This window comes from Cajanus cajan, chromosome 5, assembly GCF_000230855.2.
Source record: "Cajanus cajan strain Asha chromosome 5, NIPB_CcT2T_4, whole genome shotgun sequence".
In the NCBI taxonomy this organism is placed as follows: Eukaryota; Viridiplantae; Streptophyta; class Magnoliopsida; order Fabales; family Fabaceae; genus Cajanus; species Cajanus cajan.
In genome coordinates, this window is record NC_138521.1 from 45,171,328 (window position 1) to 45,188,950 (window position 17,623).

At 34.9% G+C, this 17,623-nt stretch overlaps 1 long non-coding RNA gene across 2 annotated transcripts; it reads left to right on the forward strand.

Moving 5' to 3' along the window:
• Positions 1-9,146: 9,146 nt before the first annotated feature.
• On the forward strand, positions 9,147-13,369 carry LOC145957751 (uncharacterized). 2 transcript variants are annotated; one of them, XR_014433754.1, is made up of 4 exons: positions 9,147-9,738; positions 9,956-11,127; positions 12,483-12,581; positions 12,693-13,369. It is a non-coding gene; the product is annotated as an uncharacterized LOC145957751 (long non-coding RNA). The 2 variants fall into 2 exon arrangements; XR_014433753.1 differs by having other exon boundaries at positions 12,483-13,369.
• Positions 13,370-17,623: the final 4,254 nt, after the last annotated feature.

Sequence of the window (17,623 nt, forward strand, 5' to 3'; positions counted from 1 at the left end):
ATGTGTTCACACTTGTGTTCACACTTGGCCAAATAGCTTGGTTCTTCTCAAGCTTGGAAGCTTGAAGCACAAGCTTCTCCTTAGCTAGCTTACCAAGCAAGCTAAGTGAGGAGCTTGCTCTCCAAGCCTCTAGACCATGGGTGGTTAGCTAGACCTTACCATGGTTCCTAGTGAACCATGGTTAAGACTAGCTTACTCTCCAAGCTTCCTACTCCTATATTTTCGTTTTTCCCTCTTTGTAAAACACTTTTGATGTAATTGAGATTGTATATTCTGAATAGAGTTCAGATTTCTCTCTTCCAAAAGTCCCTAAACCTCTTTGAGTGCATCCAATTCTCTTATCCCTTCATAGAAGAGTGTGGTGAGAATTGAAGGGGCTTATCTCTACAACAAGGAGTGGCGCCTCTTGGGAGAGTTTCTCCACCAACCGTGGTGGTCTTAAGGCCTCCTCCTCCATAGGAGACCTTAATCAAGCATAGGAAGAATCAAGGAGTTCAAGATCTAGGGAGGAGCTTGAAGGAATTTCAACATCAATCCGGGTTTCTCCAACAAGTTTCCATCATTTGGTATCAAGAGCTAGGTCTCCTTGGTAAATTCGTTCCTATGCTTCTTTGTCTTGTTTTTTTTGGTTCAAATCATCTTAATATGTGTCTATACTGTTCCTCCATGTATTTCCTTTTTGTGTCTTGAGTTTGTGTGCCTTGAGTGGTTCTTGTGTCACAACCATAAATCTATAGAACACACTCACTTTGTCTTGCTTTTCTTGATTCATTTTATAATTTCTTGTGAATCAATCTTTGTATGTGCCTTTAGGTATTCTTTGTATGTCTTTTTAATTGTTTTAGGATTTCTTTTATCTTCCTTTGGACTCTTATAAATTCGGACTAAAAAAGAAACTCCAAAAATAAACAAGATTACAAGCTTTTTTACATTTCTTAATCTACTAGTTTTGTCTTAGAGTCATGTGTAGTTCTTTTACTTGTCATTAAATCCTTGTTGTGCATTTTTATTTTTGAATCTTAATGTGTTAACCTCTGTTCTTGAATTGTGTCATTGCTGGTTGAACATTAAATAAATCTTAGTGTGCTCATAAAATATTCCAATGCATGTTATTAGACCTAACATGTTCTAGAGTCAATTTTTGTGAACTTTTGCTAATAGTTTCTTAGCAATTTGTGACCAGAAATTCCTTGTGTGTCTTGTGCTTGTTTTGACAAAAGAAAACAGAGGTAGAAGTGTATTGAAAATGAAAATTAAAGTGTACAAAAGAAGTTAACAAACTAGTACTAAAACTAGTAACATTTTGTGTTGAAATTTTTGACTAGTACACTTACACTTCTACTCTTCTTGTTCTTCTTTTCTCCACCACTTGGAAACCTCTTTATTAATTGTTTGGCCTCTGTTTGAAGTGCTTACTCTCTGTATTGAAAGAAAAGAAAGAAAGAAAAGAGACAAAAAGAAAAGAAAAAGAAAAGAAAACAAAAGAGAAAACCTAGAAAAATCAAAGTGAAAACAAAACAAATTTTGTAGCACTTGGCCTTAATTTTTTGTGTGAATTTTTATGAGGTTTGCTTGCTGTCCAGTGGCTGGAAAAAGACTTTTAAATCATCAAAACAATTGCACAAATTTTATTTTGGTTTTTGTAATCCATTCTAGTACCATTCTTAGGACTAATCTTTTGTGTGCTAGCTTTTTAAAATTTGCCTTAATTGTTGCTTTGTGTCTTCTTGGCTCTCTTTTGTTTTGTCATATCAAATTCCTATTAGAGTGTAGCCTTTCTAAATTGTGCTTTTCAGTTTTCATTCCTTGGCCTCTACTCTTTCTTGTATGGTTGTTAAGCCTTGGTGAGACATAATCCTTTTTCAAGCCATCACACTTGGAAGGAAGGAATAATTGAGACATATTGGCTAATCTCAAAGGAGTCTATACTTGAAGGAGATTGAGGTACACATAAATTGAGTGAAACACCTTAGATAGGCTCACTTGTTTGTTGTTTTTGCAGCCAAGAATTGTTTTGATTTTTAGGTTACAATTAGAGACGGATTTGGAGACAAATTATTGACGGATTTTGAGGAAATTAGTGACGGATTTGGAGGCTTGGTGAAGGCTTGGTGGAGACCAACTTGGGACGTTTCCTATTGACTTCAAGGCTGTTCCAGACCTGTTCTCACTGCCCTTGGTGGAAAATTCCTCAAGAAGACTTGATTTAGATTGTTTCCTTCATCTTGTAACTCTTTAACCCTACTTGGGTTAGTTTTGTTTAATTTTGCTATTGTATACAAACCTACATTTAAGAGTGGTTGTTTGGGACATTGTTTAAGTCCCACCACTTCCTAAATAGTTCTAAATAAAGACTATTAGACTCGGTTAGTACATGTGGAAGGGTCTCCAAAGGCTTTAAGTGCCATTTGGGCTTCCATTAGGACACGCCTAGATTTACTTGTTTTCATACTTCGTTTAGACTTGTGGAAGTGTCCCAAAAAGCTTCAAGTGCCACTTGGACTTCCACACTAGGACCCTACGACTAGTATATGTTTTACTTGCTTTCCTTTTAATTGCTTAGCTTCTAAGTTCGTTTAGAAGGCTTCATTTGCCTACTAGGGGTTTCGTGCACACACACACAACTATCTTGCTTATTTGTGTGAAAAATTTTGTTTTGTAAGAAAGGTATAAGGGGGTTTAGTAATTTCCACTTGAAAAGGCTTGGTTATTAAGTGGCTCTTTGTAACTCACCTCCCTTGATAGTGCAACTTGTGTACTTAGACCTCCAAATACTTAGTCTTACACCAAAAAGAAAAACTCTTTTGTGAAAATCCTTATCACTCATTTGAAAAATTCTTAAAGATTTTTGAAAACCTTTTACTCTTGCAAAATGAGTGATCATTCTCATGAGAATAGTGTGCATGGTCATCATTCTCCTAGAATTCATAAGAGCACTAAAGAAGAACTTAGAGAACTTAGGAGATATATTAGGAGAAAAGAAATAGAAAAAGAAAAAAACAATGAAACCATAAAAGAATTGTTGAATAAGCTTATGGTGGGGGGTGAGACTAGCAAACCCCATGCCAATAAAGGTCATGGGCCTTCTAGGCCCAAAAGACATGACGGTGAAGGGCCTTCTAGGTCCCATAGACATAAAAATGAGGAAACACCATGTGATGGTGATCTATTAATTTCCCAAAGGTTATTAACCAACCAATTAAAAGAACAAGATCAATCACAAGGAGAGAACCTTTTTCATTCTAGATGCAAAATTTTCAAGAAAACATGTTCTCTCATTGTTGATAGTGGCTCTTGTAATAATTTTGTAAGTCAAAGGTTGGTTGATAAACTTCACTTAACTACTATAGCCCATCCTAAATCTTATCAACTTCAATGGCTTAATGAGGATGGACCTATAGAAGTTAAGGATCAAGTAAATGTGCCTTTTTCCGTTGGAAAATACAAAGATCAAGTTTTATGTGATATCATTCCAATGAAAGAAAGCCACATTTTACTTGGGAGATCATGGCAACATGATAGAAAAGCCATTCATGATGGTGTCACCAATAAAATCCGCCTAGTCCATCTGGGCAAGAAACATACTTTGACTCCTCTTACACCTTCCCAAGTGTTGGAGGATCAAATATTCATGAAAAATAAAATTGAGGAAGAAAAAAAAAGGAAAAGGAAAAATTAGAAAAAGAAAACCTCCTAAGTCTTGAAAAGGAGGAAGAGAAGTTTATAGAGTTGGAAGGAAGTGTCCCCTCCAAGGAAGTTGTTCCTAGAAGTCAATTTTCAATAAATCATTCAATAAAACAATGTCTTCTAGCTGAACAACCTCTTTTCCTTCTTAATATTAAAAAGACACTACTCTTGGAAAAGAGTAAGGAGGATAGTGTCTCCTCCAAAAATCTTGTGCGAAAGAAAAGTCACTTTTTAATTCAAAATGATTGCAAAAAGACTTTTCTTCTTCACAAAGATTTTAACTTTTTTTCTATTGCTGCCACAGACTTAGAGCTTAAGATCCACAACCTAAATAATTTTGAAAATAAAGGATCTCAAGTTCTTAGTCTAGTGAAGAAGAAGTGGACTTCACCTAGTTTTACTTCTTATGCTACTACTTTGGTGGTGCCCAAAGTAGACAGCCATTGTCTATTTAGGACTTCTCTTACTTTAGTTGTTCTAATAAAGCACCCAACCTTTGTTTTATATTGTTTACTAGATACATCTCATGGTGTCTTATTTTCTATTTTTGATCTTAAGGGAAGTTCAAAATTCTTTGAACTTAACTTGACTACTTTCCTTCAAGACCAAATTAGATTCTATGACTCTTTTAAACTCTTTACACCCTCATCCATGATGTATCTAACATATAATATGATCAAGGGTTGTCTAGGTAGTTTCCTTATTATTTTCACTTTGTTTTCTTATAGAAGCCTAGGTTACTACTACATAGGGTACTTTAGGCATGATACCTTAGTATGTAGGAGTACTTCACTAGTTTCTTATAGTTTTAGTACTTTAACATTTTTAGGATTTAGTTTTACACTTAGACTACACTATAGTGAGGATCCTATTCTTATGCTTAGAGAACCCATCCATCCAAGTCTAAGAACCCTTGGTAGGACTATAGAAGGGATTCCTCATAGGGTGCACTTTCCACATGTATTATATGCATATTTTATTACTAATGCTTTGCTTCTTATTTTTGTAGGTGATGCTATCCTTGTGGAAGGACCACGGGATTTGAGGAAAAATCCTTTCGAAGGGGGAGAGTATGATGGAAATCTAATCCCCAAGGATCCATTTGGAAGAGGTAAGACCAAGAAAGGTGAAGGATGATCCAAGAAGGCTCACCCATGAAGACCATTGGGCCTTTAATTAGGTCCATGGTTAGGAAGCTAGAGGAGACTTCTAAAGAGGAGGTGCTCAAAGACCTTTGCTCATCATGAGCATTGATTATAGTTCCTCTTATTAGTCTCTTAAGTTTCCATTGTACATACTTGTATAGTTGTTTTCTTGTACCTTGTATATAGTAGATACTTGTATAGGTGTATTTTTGCCTTTGTATTTGTGAGACACTTTATTTCCTTTTTAGTAGCTATTGTATATTGTTTCTAGGGTAGGTTACTTGGACACTTGGACTCCATTTAACCTAACCTAGAAATACATTCTTTTCTTAGTTTTCTAGTAGTAGGATTGGGAGTGGCATTAGCAAGCTAGAGAGTGCCATTAGCAAGCTAGAGAGTGTTACTAGCAATTTAGCCAAAAGGTGGTCCTAGGCTAAAATTTACATATTGGACTCATTTTACTCCTAATTTTTCATAGATTTGATTTAGCTAGGTTCCATTCACATTGGATGAACCTAACTAAATCAAATTATCAATTTCAAAACCGGTTGGGGTAAATTAAGTCCAAAGAGCCGCCCACCTAGATGTGTTCACACTTGTGTTCACACTTGGCCAAATAGCTTGGTTCTTCTCAAGCTTGGAAGCTTGAAGCACAAGCTTCTCCTTAGCTAGCTTGAAGCACAAGCTTCTCCTTAGCTAGCTTACCAAGCAAGCTAAGTGAGGAGCTTGCTCTCCAAGCCTCTAGACCATGGGTGGTTAGCTAGACCTTACCATGGTTCCTAGTGAACCATGGTTAAGACTAGCTTACTCTCCAAGCTTCCTACTCCTATATTTTCATTTTTCCCTCTTTGTAAAACACTTTTGATGTAATTGAGATTGTATATTCTGAATAGAGTTCAGATTTCTCTCTTCCAAAAGTCCCTAAACATCTTTGTGTGCATCCAATTCTCTTATCCCTTCATAGAAGAGTGTGGTGAGAATTGAAGGGGCTTATCTCTACAACAAGGAGTGGCGCCTCTTGGGAGAGTTTCTCCACCAACCGTGGTGGTCTTAAGGCCTCCTCCTCCATAGGAGACCTTAATCAAGCATAGGAAGAATCAAGGAGTTCAAGATCTAGGGAGGAGCTTGAAGGAAACTCAACATCAATCCGGGTTTCTCCAACAAGTTTCCATCATTCATCTTCTCTCTTCCGCCTCCAAACCCCTTCTCCCGCCAACTCTTTCACCCGGAGCAACTCATCTCTGACAAGGAAGACGCCGCCAACAACTTTTCCCGAGGCCACTACATAGGTAACCTCCCCCCTCTCTCTATATTTCCCTTTCTTTTTCCAATAACGTAACCCTAACCCTAATTTCCATTTCTAGTCAGCAAGGAGATCGTAGATCTGTGCCTAAATCATATCCGCAAGCTCGCTAACAACTGCACCGGCCTCCAGGGCTTTCTCGTCTTCAATGTCATGGGCGGCGGCACCAGGTCTGGCCTCGGCTCCCTCCTGCTCAAGTGTCTCTCCGTGGATTACGGTAAAAAATCCAAACTGGGCTTCACCATTTACCCTTCCCGTCAGGTCTCAACCGCCGTGGTGGAACCCTACAATAACGTCCTCTCCACCCACTCCCTCCTCGAACACACCGACGTTGCCGTCCTCCTCGACAACGAAGCCATCTACGACATCTGTCGGAGATCCCTCGACATCGAGAGACCCACCTACACCATCTGTCGGAGATCCAACTTCTATATATTTCTCTATCTTTTGTTCTGGGGATTGGCTTTATTAACAATGGTGAAATCCTATTAAAATTTTGATTATTCTTTGTGGTTTGTGTTTTTCAGGAAAAGATGTGATAGGACTTGCCCAAACAGGTTCTGGTAAGACTGGAGCTTTTTCCCTTCCCATATTGCATGCTCTCTTAGAAGAACCACGCCCAAATAATTTCTTTGTTTGTGTGTTGTCTCCCACCAGGTTTGATTGATACCTAATCATGGGATGAATTTTCATATAATTTGAATTTTTATTGATTGAAAATGCTAACTCACATTTAACTAGTTTATTTATTCTGTTTTTAACCTTTTTATTGATTTAGAGAGCTTGCTATTCAAATTGCTGACCAGTTTGAAGCTCTAGGTTCTGAAATTGGTGTCAAGTGTGCTATGGTGAGTTTCAATATAATTTTTTTTAAATGATTCACTGTGTGAATTTTATTACTTCTCGTTTACTGCATAACTTAGAGTTTTTGTGTTCAGTCCCCTTATACCATTTCCAGCATAATACTTAGCTTTAAATCATGGTTAGGAACTGTGTTAATCTTCTATTTGAGACAATCACGTTAGAAAAACTATTTGCTTGACATGATTTCCTTTCTCTCTAGCTTGTTGGAGGAATTGACATGGTACAATAATCCATCAAGATAGCAAAACAACCTCACATTATTGTAAGTGTTACTATTGCTGATAAGAATGTTTTGATTTCATTTGTTTCTTTAATTCAATAGTGTTAGATAATAGTTGAGTGAGATCCAAAATTTAATCTTGAGTTGAGTATGTATATAAAATATATCACTCGTGTTTCACTAAAAATTTAATCTTAATTAAAAGAAGTTGCAACGAAACGTGTATTTTTAATTGAAAATTGTGAAATTTGATTGTCTATAATATGCTATTAACAAACAAGGCCTTCAACTGGCTGGTACACAACCAGTCATATTAGTCCAAAAACTGCTGAAAGCAAATAAATGCATAAGCCCAAAAACCAAATATTGAAAAACATGAATATTGAATGCCACTTAAAGAGCTCTCCAATATATTCATTTTTGAGCCCCAACTGCGCTCTTGGCAGAATCAGCAGCCCCTCGTGCCTTTTCCTACATTTGCTGCCCAGCCTACAACACCAAAACACTTTCATCACTCGCCAAAATTCTCCATAATATTTAGCTTCTTTTATTCATTCTAAGAGCATGTTTGGATGTTCTATTAGTTCCATCATTTCAGATTTTTTTTTAGTGAAAAGAAGTTGTTTGTAAAAAATTTGTATATTTCAGACAACAGCTGAATTTTGCATATAAATAGTTTTTTCTTTTATTTTAAAAAAAACAATAAGTTGTATTGATGTATTAGAAAATATGAAGTTTATAATTGATTATAAAAATAATCTAACTTTTACGTATTTTCCAAACATACTTTAAGTCAACATAGTTAATTTGTTCAACTAAATGGTCTAACCTCTTGGCGGGATTCTTTGGCAGATTGAGCAACATTCCTTGCACTGTCCATCATGTTGCTTGCCTTTTCCTAAATGAACAATAAATAACATTATTCTAGCTATAATGCCACTATAGTCTATAATTGAGAATGATGTGCAAAAATTACAAGGTCATGAATATATTGCATACATGTCTTATTTGTATCAGTGGTAAGACTAACCTGAGCTTGTCCCGCGGCTTGGCCAGCTTGATGGCTCATATTCTGGGATTGGGATTGATTCACTTTTGGTTCCCCTGTTTTGGTCTTGAAAAAGCAGGTTATTTGACAAGTAGTACTTAATATGAAATGTAATTCATGATTGTGGGTAGGGATGGCAACGGGGCGGGGCGGGTACGGGTTTCATGATACCTGTCCCCGTCCCCGCAAGTTAAACTCATCCCCATCCCCGTCCCCATACCCGTCGGGTATAGATTTTCATCCCTATCCCCGTCCCCGTCGGGTATCGGGTATACCCGTACCCGCACTCGTACCCGTCAATTTTTTTTATTTTTTATTTTTTGTAAAAGAAAAATGATATTTTTTTTATTATATTATAATTATAATTAGGTTGTTTCTTTATCTCATATTATAATAAATAATCACACATAAAAATATATTAAATTTTTTTAATATAATTAAATTGAAAGTGAATATGAAATTAAAAATGAGAACGGGGACTGGTACAGATACAGGTACGGGCGGGTAAGTACATACCCGTACCCGATTTAATATATCGGGTTTTACCCGTACCCGTACCTGGTCAAACTGGGTATTCCCCGTCAAAGTCGGGATGGGTTCGAGTATTACTCGTTGGTACGAATATATTTGCCATCCCTAATTGTGGGGGGCATATATATATAGTGGCTCAATTAATCATCTGGGTGACACATGTAATGACATGCACCATTTATCTGAGAGGCTTTTGGGTTGAAGACCAGGTACTTTTGTTTCTATTTGCTTGCGAAATTTTCTGTTAGAAACACTACTAGGTAGAAGCCTAAGAATGATTGGAATGGATCCATCTAGCTAAAAATAGAAAGCACCAAATTGTTCAATATCCAAAGGTATTTAAAAAAGAAAAGAGAAGGTAAAGGACTGTATCTTAAGGTATGTCAATTAACTACTAGTACACAAACTTCATTTTTAATTAGTGGTTTAACAATGGATTATAATTATTCTTTACATTTTTTTGGGTCCTGACTATTTCGGTCAAGCAGGGAGAACCCACTCAATGGTTGGAAAACTTAAGTTTGCTTTTCCTATTCACAAAATTTGAACTTGAAATTAGACTTGGGAAAAAGGAACTCTTTAATAGTTAAACAACAAACATAATATATGTTTTGATTGAAACTCTGGATAAGCTATATATATACATATTTTTTTAAGTACAGTAGTATTTTTTTAATGAGCTAACAATGGGATAAGCTTAAATGGATCGGACTGATCTATTTTACCTCCCCTACTTTGATGTAAATTTGTACCAGACATGAAATAGGCTATTTGTAGTTCTATTGAAAAATATGTAATTGACTTTAATTTTGTATGAGAAATATCCCCATCTCCTATCCCAATACGTGCTTCTGGATCTTCAACCAGATCTTCTGTTGCCAGACATAATGGAAGGTCTCATCAACTTACTTTTTCTTCCCAAACTTCAAATACGTATGAGGTATATATTTTGCATCTAAGGTCCGATAGTTCCCTTGTGTATTTGATAGTTCATTATAAATGCTAAAAAATGAAAATGAATAATTTTTAGTCAAAGTTCTGAACATGTGTGGTTTTCTTCTTTCACACTACAATTATTATGACTACTTTCGAGTTTCAATATGCATGCTATAATGCTATATCATCAACTTATATAATTATTAATTTCATGTGTCCAGGATGAAGTGGCAGATAAGTCTGACTTGGGTGAAGAACACCAGTATGAAATTACTGAAAGCATGCGTTTGGAGATGGAATATTATGCTGACCGAGCATGGTATCTAAATCTAGTTTGGAAAATATTTTTTGCTGATATTGTTTTAAATTACTAAATTTGAAATATGTAGTGTTATCATAGATGAATCTTTTGGGAAAGAGAGATCATAGTGCTTAATTAATAATGATATATTGGGATAATACGTTGTTTCCTGTGTTGGGCTTGTCTTTTATGGTACGTGTTTATAGGCTTAAATTGTCTGAAGTGTTTCTAATCCATTGAGGATAAGTTCAGCAATTCAGGACATGATTCTGCCCATGCTTCAATTTGCTCTCTTGTTTGTTTTACAGGGTGAGTGAGTTGTATTGATTTGCATGACTCAAAATGTGAATCATTGGCATAATAACTCCATATAGGCAACAAGTGCTGAAAATAAAACAGACACTTGAAAATCTAGATATGCCTGAAATCAAAGTGATAATTTTTTTGTGGCTCTGTTGCAAAAATAAGCATAATTTTTTTTTTAAAAAAAATGCAATCTACATCGATTCTCAAGAAAACCGATGTAAAAATGTATATATTTTCTACATCGCTCTATTCTACATCGGTTTTAGAACATCATTGGTTTCTTTTGTTTTAAGATTTTTGTTCTAAAGGGTGACAAACCTGATTAGATTCTTATTTTTTGAGTATTTTCCTGATTGGTGTAATGTCATGTTACTTCAGAGTCCAGATGGTTGCATACTGGCATCAGCAGCAGCGGATTAAACATTGAGGTTTTGGAATGTGTTTGGAGCACCAGCAGTAGCAACTAAAGCTGCACCCAAAGCTAGAACTTAGCCATTTTCAAATGTGAATTGTATTAGATAGGCAAACAATATTTGTTCCACGCACTACTAGAGAATTATTGTTCTACGACAGCAATTTTACTTCTAGGTAGTATTTTTCTAATCTCTCTCAACATATCAACTGTGCGAAATAAAATTGTGTGTTGTTTTATGGTATCAGGTAACAAGGTTAGTGAAACAAGGTACTGGGAAGACTACTCTAGCAATAGGTGATGGTGCAAATGATGTTGGCATGATTCAAGCAGCAGATATTGGTGTTGGAATCAGTGGGGTTGAAGGTATGCAGGTTAGTGGCTTACATGACTGGCTCTTTAAGCATAATGATGTCATATAAAACTATCACTGTGAATGATGGTTTTCTTTTTAACCTTTAATATTGCTAAGTGCAATGCCATATCTGTTATGTTTCAGATACAAGACCAAATTATAGTTTTATTTAGTTTTAATATTTTAAAAAATAACATGGGTTAGAGAGAGAGAACCTCTAATGTTTGTATTTGCATGTTTTGGTTCCATTTTCAAGCTAGATTGTGGACCAGGCTTATTGTCAAACCTTTCTATTAGCCATGTGTGATTAGTGTTTATTCAATGTAGTAGAGAAGTGAACTTCTCTCTGCATTGTCAGTAATTATTTGCAGGGTAATTTCTTCTATAAAATGAGGAAAATGTCACACACTTAGCTAATAATTATTTGCAGCTAATTTCTTCTATGATAAAATGAAGAAAATGTGACACTTCATGTGAAACTTACTTAGCATTCTGCTATTTTCATAGTTCTTTCATAGTTATTTTTGAATTCTGATCATATTGAAAAGCTAAAATTTTCAATGTCACACGGAATGCATTGCAAACTTTCTGTTGTTCATTGTTAATTAATTTTAGTCATTCATTATTATATGTTAAGTTAAATGTATATATAATACTAGCTTTGTTCTCTTTGGCAATTTTTTGTTCCGACTTCTGAATATGGGGCTAACATAGTGATTGTCAAACTAATCAATATTTAAGTTTACCAATTTATTCCTGCTATAATGCATAGAAGACATTTTTGAATTGGATTGGAGTTCGTCCATGTTACCCAATTGTATAATGCATTGAGATGTGGGGAGGAGATAGGTAGTTTTTATAACATTATAAATTGTATCATAACTTTGAGTTCTGGCGAAAGAACCCGTAATTATTGTTTGTCACAAATACAATTTGTCTGTTACTTTGCATACTAAATTATGTTATGTCCTCCTATAGTATAAGTAAATTCATACGATATTTAGTTTAGTTTTGGTACGCTCTTATTCTTGGTAGCAAAATTTTTATATCTTCATCAGATTAAAAATTATTAAAGTAATTACTATAAAAAGCCAATTTTTAATTAAATGACAATCATCATTGGGCGAAAGCTTATGTATTTTGTTCGGTTTCTATCTTTTACTTTTTGTTTAAAAATTATATTAAATAAGTGGCTCAAGTCTTAATGTGATTATGTTCGACTATAAAAAAGGAAATTTAAAATTTTAGTTAGAAGAGTATATCTATCTGTTTATAATGTATAGATTATGAGTTGTGAAATCATATACCGTAACACGCTATATTATCGTCAAAGTTGTTTGTCAAAATCTATCACATTTCTCAACTTCCTTACAGGCTGTGATGGCTAGTGACATTGCGATTGCCCAGTTTTGATTTTTAGAGAGGCTTCTGGTTGTCCATGGACATTGGTGTTACAAGAGGATTGCACAAATGGTAATTCATTAATAATCATCTTAATCATTATTCTCACACATTGGGTGCCTTGCCTTTTATTATGAATTCATTCATGTATTTCTTTTCTAAACTGTTCAGTTATGCATGCAGATATGTTATTTCTTCTACAAGAATATTGCATTTGGCCTCACCATATTCTATTTTAAGGCCTTCACATGCTTCTCTGGTCAATCGGTTTATTACGACTGGTACATGATTTTGTTCAATGTTGTTTTGACATCATTACCCGTTATTTCCCTTGGTGTTTTTGAACAAGATGTTCCATCAGAAGTTTGTTTACAATTTCGTTCTCTTGAAATGTCTGTCTTCAATGTTTTTCATCCATGTTAGAATAATCCTACCTATTATTGATGAGCTGTGGGCTGCTGTCCTTTGCAGTTTCCAGCACTGTATCAACAAGGACCCAAGAATTTGTTCTTTGACTAGTACAGAATATTGGGATGGATGGGCAATGGTCTCTATGCCTCTTTCATCATCTTCTTCCTTATCGTCACCATCTTCTATGACCAATCATTTCGTTCCGACGGCCAGACAGCCGACATGGCTGCTGTTGGGAGAATAATGCAACATGAAATTTTATAAAATATGACATATTTTACATCAGTTCTATCAATAACTGATGTAAAATATGGCATATTTTACATCAGTTATGTCAAGAACCGATGTAGAAATGATACTTTTTACATCGGTTTTCAAAACCGATGTAAAATTTCTTGCACTTTTTACATCGCTTGAATCTACATCGTTTTCAAAACCGATGTAAAATGTCTAAAAAAATCGATGTAAAATGTGTCTTCTGTAGTAGTGAAGAAAGCACTTCTTGTAGAAACTCACTACAAGAATTCCTTACCACTTGAGACACCTACTCAAGATTTCCCTTACACTTTACAGAAAGACCTAAAGGAACGAATTCACTTGGAAGCTGAACAACTCAGACTGTGAATTCCAAACAAATCTTAATCTTTCTCTCCCAAGAATGTAGTGATGATGATGATCTCTTTCAAAGCATTTCACAAAATGTTTCTCTTTTTGGTTACACAAAGAAAACACTCCAAGAAGGTCACAAAGACTTCACAATATCAGTTTTTCTCTCTTTTGTTTTCAGTTCATATTTTTTTAATAAAGTTTCAAAGTGTGAAAGCTATTTATAAAGTTTTCATATCCAGATAATCGATTATTTTAAAGGATAATCGATTATTTTGCTCTTCATGATTTCTAGAAACCACTCAAGAACAGAATAATCGATTATTTTACAGGATAATCAATTATTCCAGAGAGTACTTCCTGGAATAATCGATTATTTCACAGATAATTGATTATTACAACAAGGCTCTTTTCACCTGTTACTGGAATAATCGATTACACTTAATGATAATCGATTATTTTGAGTTAGCTTTCAAAAACTCAATTTTATACTTCAAAAATCTTTCCAAGTATTTTTAAATCATCATCACACTCACTCTCAATCAATTTAGATTAAGATTTACTCATGCACAAAGCATACACATGCAAAATAAACTAATCAAAACAATACAACACATAAGAACTCATAAGCTACTCCTATTACACATCATGATATTCATATCTTCCTTTCTTGACTGGTTTGTGTCCTTGGTCAGCTTCAACTCCTTTGTTATCATCAAAACTCTCAGACTCCAAGGCTGAGTTGATTCACTACCCCATGAATCTCAATAATCTCCCCCTTTTTGATGATGACAAACTAATATGTTTTGCTAACCAGCATTCCACATTGTTAGATATGAGTAGCTTATTATGCCTTTTAATATTCAGACTTGCAAAACAACTCGAACCTTTCTCTCCTTTTGGACAACATAAAAAACAAACAGGTATATATATATATGTCCAGATATAGGGAATTAATTTTTGCATATTGCACATGTATAGATTTATGCACAAGAGTCACTTGCCCAAGATCAATGCCACAAGACTAAATTGATAACAAGAAATCAGTCAAGCATCTTTATCATAGGCATTGTTCCAATCTATCCCAATTAATACTAGATTTTGTATCAGAGAACTTGATACAATATGATGGAATCATGCCTAGGAAGGCAAGAGGTGACATATTGAAGGAGCCAAGAGGAGTTGGCTAGACATGAAGGTTTGGGCCAGTCAGGGCCCAATGGGCCTGATGGGCCTGGGAAGGCCCAAGTTGAACTTTTCATGGGCCATATTTTGTTATAGCTATTTTCATATGTTTTGTATACATCATGTTAGTATAGGTATCATATATTTTGGTCTTGTATTTTGGACCACATAGAGTAGCATTTTAGGTTTTAGGCTTGTTGGGCCTAGTTTTGGGCTTCATGGGCTTTTGGGCTTTTGGTACCCAATATTGGGCTCATTTTCATTCTTGTAATTTTTCCTTTCCATTGTAATTGTTTGACCAATGTAATTAGGTCATTAGAATAGGAAAATACAAGGAATACTAAAGTATGCTAATTAGGTTAAACTAGGTTTAATTTGGAAGCCATTTAAGTTACATTTGAGTCACATGTTTTGCACCATTGGTGGCTGAACATGTGACACTCAAATTAACCCTAAATGACTCTCAAATCAGACCTAAATGCACCTTGGTACCTAAATTTTCGGACTTACACATGTGCACCAAAGTTTGAATTCAAATTTCAAATTTGAATTCAAACTTTAGGCGCCAATTTGTGTAGCTTTGGTTTAGGTGCCTATGTGCTTCATTTCCGTGCATACTTAAGTCCTCCCTTCACATTTTTGTATTCACTTTTGAGAATAATGAAATTTGAGAGCTTATTCAGCCAAATTTCGTTCAAGAGTCACCATGAGAGAAAGCTTCACCTTAGGAACCCTACTAGGTTTTCCTCCTCTTTGAAGTGAGCTTTCCCTTGCACCTTAAGCTTGGATGCTTCCATCCAAGGCTTAAGCCTCTTCTATATCTGAGATTCTTCCTCCATCTAGTGTTCATCTTTATGGTTTCCATCTCCTTGAAGAAGATCCGTGCATAAGGAGAGCTAAGGAGAAGAACATTCATCACTCCTCCTTACCATCTCCATCATTTTTGGTATCAAGAGCAAGGTCTTCAAGGAGATAAGTTCTTGAGTTTTTGGTCCGATTATTTTTGTGTTCTTTGTGTTCTAAGTGTCTTGTTTGAGTTTCTTTTTGGATCTACATGCTTTTTATCATATTTTGTTCCATAGATCCATTGGTTGATTGTTCTTGAATTTCAACCTCAATCAACTTGTTTAGGACCTATTAGCTTGTGCTTGTTTTTTATTTTAATTTTGAGTCTCTCCATTCCTAATATGTGTCCGTGATTGGACTGCATACATTGCATTTAGATTTTGGTTTTTAATCCATGTTTTGTCTTAGTATGTTTGTGTAGTCCTTATATGTCACAAAATTCCTTGAATAGCATGTTGATCTAATTTTTGTTTTGAGTTCATTGTTCATTAATTTTTGCTCTCGGTCATTGTTCATATGTGCCTACCTATATGTGCTTTTTCTTTTACCTTATTGTGTTCATAATTTGCTATTATTTCTAGCAAATTTCTTTAGAGTTAGGTTTCCATTGTGTACTTAAGTTTTCAATTCACTTTCCTTTGAAAATTCTTAAGAAAATTTGTGTTACCTAAAATCTCAAGTGCTTAATCTTAATTCTAGTGCACTAATTTTGTGGATTCAATTTTTAAAAAAAAAATTTAGAGGCTGAAAACAGAGATAAAACAGAGCCTAAAACAAAAGAAAAATTTATAAAGTTCAAAAGAAAAGTGTGCAAAAAGAATTCAATACAAAAACCTAAAACTAGTGCACTAGTTTCTTTGTTTTCACTTGAATTTTGACCTAACTTGTAGTCTCGGTTTCTATAGCTTGGAATCATAAAAAAATTTGAAACAAAAGGCAAATACCTTCTCTGGAATCTTAATTTGAATATAGAAAAAGAAATAATCAAAAAAAAAATATAGAAAACAAATTAAAAGGAAAAAGTCGAGAGGTGTACAAGCTGAAAAATCTACTTGATTCCTTGATATTGTTTTGACTACTATTTGTTCTATACTTATCCAATTGTTCTCAAATTTTTTTTGTTTTGTTCATCTACTCTAGTACCTATCTAGGAACCTTCCTAACTGTGTGCTAGCTTTATTTGGAGTCTTAATTTTCAGTTTTACTTGTTGAACCTCTTTGAGTCTTGTCATATATACATATTACTCTTCATTTTTGGTATAAGCTTTTCAAATTGTGCTTTTATTGCTTGTCTTGTTTTCTTTCATTAAATTCCCTGTGCTGGAAGTGGCCTCAAATCCTTGCTTAAGGATCAAGCATTGCTCAACAAAGAGTAGGAAAAGTTTGGACACTAAGACTACAAAAGTTTGACCTAATTTAGTGACCTAGCTTTTCCTAAACTTCCTTCACTTGAGTGACCATTCCTTTCACCTTGTGAGGCAGCCACCATTAACCTCTTTTGTTGTGATTCTTTGCAGGTCCAGGAGCATCAAATTTGAAGGATTAGTGGCGGATTAAGACACTTAAACAAGTGTTAGAAAAGTTGAACACAAAAACCGTCACTAATTGGTCACCAAAACCGCCATTTATTGCTTTCTAGGCTAGTTTAAATTTTGCAATCTTACTTGTATTTTAAAATCAATTTGTAAAGCTTGGAGGGAGTATTAAGAAGCTGGTCAGGTATATCTAACTCCTTGTTAGCATTCTCACGTGTAGTACTAGTGGAAGTGGCTTGAAAATTTCATATGTTTCAAGCTTCCACCTAGGGCAAACCGACTAGTTAATTTATCCTTGCTTCCTTCAAGTGTTTGAACTTTAATTGTGTTTACTTAGTTGCTTAAATTCGTCTAGACTTGTGTAGATTTACTTGCTCACGTTTAGTTTAGTCTCAAAAAACAAACAAATTGTGAAAAAGCATTCAAAATTTTTGTGAAAAGTTTTGGGGAATTGGAGATACCACAAAGGAGTTTAGTGATTTCCACTTGAAAAAGCTTGGTTATTAAGTGGCTCTTTGTAGCTCACCTCCC